The 3,500-nt window shown below is 35.8% G+C and overlaps 1 non-coding gene across 1 annotated transcript; it reads right to left on the reverse strand.

The window, feature by feature from the left end:
- Positions 1 to 2,977: 2,977 nt before the first annotated feature.
- On the reverse strand, positions 2,978 to 3,108 carry LOC123456973. The gene has a single exon (XR_006634829.1). It is a non-coding gene; the product is annotated as a small nucleolar RNA SNORA33 (small nucleolar RNA).
- Between the last annotated feature and the right edge of the window lie 392 nt (positions 3,109 to 3,500).

A 3,500-nucleotide genomic window follows, 5' to 3' on the forward strand; every position in this document is an offset into this window, starting at 1 on the left:
AAGCATGTTGCTAACTTCTTGCTCCATGAAGTAATGTACCGCACTAGGTTGCATCAGTCTGCTAGGCCTAATCTAGCTTTCCCCAGTGGCTTCTGGAGCCTCACGGGAGAGATAGTGTATTAGTTCCATTTATGAGTAGAATGATAAATGGTTTTGCCCTTAATAAATGTAAAGGACTAGATGAAGAGCTCAGGACAACTGCTTTTTACTCCCTTAAGCAGCAAGAACTTTTAATCCTCCTCATTCCCTCCTCCACTAATTTTGCATGAACTATGCTGTTAGCCACATAAAATGATGAATGCTTGAAATAGTCTAGGAAGGTTGAGCTAATGAGAATGTTGTCGTTAAAACTCTGTACTATAGTTAAGAGGCAGGCACCAAAGTTCTGAGGACACTTAGGCTTTGAACTTTTCCCTCCAGTGCTGCTGATATAGCATTGCATATTTAGTCCTTTACAGCACAGGGGCTTACTTAGTCATGAAGAGGACATTTCTTATCAGGCATTGATAATGTTTTTGACTGCAATTAGCCATGATTTCAACTATGTTTTATGTGCTACAGGGCTCTGAGTATTTTATTTCCAGCAGTGGTGTGTGAAGCTTGTCCCTTTAGTGACATACTATCAACTATGGAGATTAATAATCTATTCAATGTGACTCCTTTTACAAGTTGCTATGTTTACTCAAATAGTGGAGAATAGACAAAAGGATAAGAGTTGAAGTCCAAATGCTTTATATCTTGTTAGGGAAATGCATGTGCTTTCCTGAGCAACAGTTTCTAGCCTCTTGCTTTAATCAGCAAGGACAGATAAAAACATAGTACACTATAATTAGTTGATATTAAGCAATTGTAATCATCATTTTGTGGTTTTACATATTTTTTTGAATTTATAAAAGTCACTAATGATTGCACACCCATTGTGAAAAATTAAAAGTTAAGTAAAAGTTAAGTCGGGGGGGGGCAGGGAAGGAATTACCATGGGATATTTTTTTATAACCATGGAAAATGCTAATAAAAATTTTAAAAAACAAACAAACAATAAACGAAAACGAAAAAGGAAAAAAAATAAAAAGTAAAGTCTACTAGAGGTATTGACTTTAATGAAGCAATTCAGTTTCAAATCATACTAGTGACATACAACTCAACATGAGGTCCAAACATTTACAATATTTATTGCCTCTTTCTTTCAAAGTTGATATATGGGAAGGTGAAAGTGGCTATAACTGTTTTCTTTTTTTTCTGGTTTGTCCAATTTTCTTCCCTTATCCCAACAAACTCATTAGAGTATCACAGTTATAAAAAATGGAAGCTGGTATTTATAATTAACCCTGATTTACATATTAAGGCATACCAAACAACATGAAGATGGTTTAATAGCAACCATATACAGTCGTATTAGAAAAAATGTCAGCCATGTTAAATAGTTCAACAAATCACACTGCCTATTTTATGTTGTGAATTAATGGGAGAAAGAGAAGAAGAAAATAGATAGGAAAGGGAGAAAGAAAGAAAGATGGAGAAATAGAAAGGAAAGAAAGGTGAAAATGCTCAACTCAACTTTTTGTCATGTAGAAATAATTTCCAAGCCAGGCATGGTGGCGCACACCTTTAATCCCAGCACTCGGGAGGCAGAGGTAGGAGGATGGCCGTGAGTTCAAGGCCACCCTGAGACTACATAGTGAATTCCAGCAGAGCCTGAGCTAGAGTGAAACCCTACCTCAAAAAAACAACAACAACAACAACAAAAAAGAAATGATTTCCAGAAGACTTTCAGATTATCACGTTAAAGTAAGTCAGTATACTTATTGATACTAAGACTATTATGTTATGTGATACGTAAAGCTTTAAATCCAAAAATTTCTAAATATTCTTCCATCTCCTTCTTGCTCTGTCCTTTGGATACCACTTTAAAGATACTACTTCAAACTTTTCTTTTCATTAAAGTGATCTTGTAACACCAAGAACACTTATATGGTGAATTTCTGGACATGATAAAACTAGTAAAATGGCAATTTTAAATTTGGACAATTATGTTCAACTGTGCTCATATTGATGTTTATACTATAAAGAAAAGTGCAGAATTCTGAAACAAAGAGCACATAAAATGACCAACAGCATATTAGTCATTGAAGAAATGCAGAAAATTTGAATTTGAGACCCAAATCTTTAATTGTCTGTCTTTGAAATATGTATTGTCCAAATTCTAAGACTGATTCAACAAAACTATACAATGCTCTGTGGATGGATCCCCCATGAAGATACAATTTTCTCAGTTCAGTTTTCTTACTTTATTTTCCAAGTGTCAATTCTTTTAAATGATCAAATTAACTGGACACATGTTAAAAACATTTTATCCTAACAGAAATAGTCTCATTGATGTTTTTTAGTCCAGCTCTCTGGTTGTGTTTTCATCTTGCCAGTTTCTTCTAAATTATGAGAAACTAGACATGATAATTTGTGTTGTATTTAGCACTGTGGTTAGCAACATATGTATATGTCTTTTTTAATTTTTTTTGTTCATTTTTATTTATTTATTTGAGAGTGATACAGAGAGAAAGAGACAGAGAGAGAGAGAGAGAGAGAGAGAGAGAGAGAGAGAGAGAGAATAGGTGTCCCGTGGCTTCCAGCCACTGCTAACGAACTCCAGACGCGTGTGCCCCCTTGTGCATCTGGGTAACGTGGGTCCTGGGGAATCGAGCCTCGAACTTGGGTCCTTAGGCTTCACAGGCAGGCACTTAACTGCTAAGCCATCTCTCCAGCCCATGTATATGTCTTTGATAAGAGTCCATCAAACATCAGAATAATCACAGGGGATATTGTCTCAGCTTTGTATGGGATGGCAGATGTCATCAATTTAGATATTCAGTATTTTTTTCTTCAAAAAATGCATGGAATTTATTAACGTTTTCAAGTCTAATTAAGCTTGTAAAAATGACAGTGAAATTTTAATTATTATGAAAATGTATCAACATTTTGATAGTGTAGCCATTTTCAGAGACCTTAATGACCTCAGTGGATCTTGAGGTTTATAATATGGCATCACTTTTGCCAACTTTTTCTAAATTTATGTAGAAAGACATTCAGATAACTCAATTAATTGGCTGGCTTTGATATTCCGGGGTATTTATTTATTTATTTATTTATTTATTTTTTTTTTTTTTTTTTTTTCCAAGGTAGGGTCTCACTCTGGTCCAGGCTGACCTGGAATTAACTCTGTAGTCTCAGGGTGGCCTCGAACTCATGGTGATCCTCCTACCTCTGCCTCCCGAGTGCTGGGATTAAAGGTGTGCGCCACCACGCCCGGCTTTTCGGAGTATGTAAATCTAAATTTATAACAAGTAAAAAAAAAAATGAAGTGCTGGAGAGATGACTTAGCAGTTAAGGTATTTGCCTGAAAAGCCAAAGGACCCAGGCTCAATTTTCCAGAACCTACATAAGCCAGATGTACATCGTGGCATATGTTTCTGGAGTTTGTTTGCAGTGGTTAGAGCCTCTGGGGT

Source organism: Jaculus jaculus, chromosome X (genome assembly GCF_020740685.1).
Source record: "Jaculus jaculus isolate mJacJac1 chromosome X, mJacJac1.mat.Y.cur, whole genome shotgun sequence".
Taxonomy (NCBI): domain Eukaryota; kingdom Metazoa; phylum Chordata; class Mammalia; order Rodentia; family Dipodidae; genus Jaculus; species Jaculus jaculus.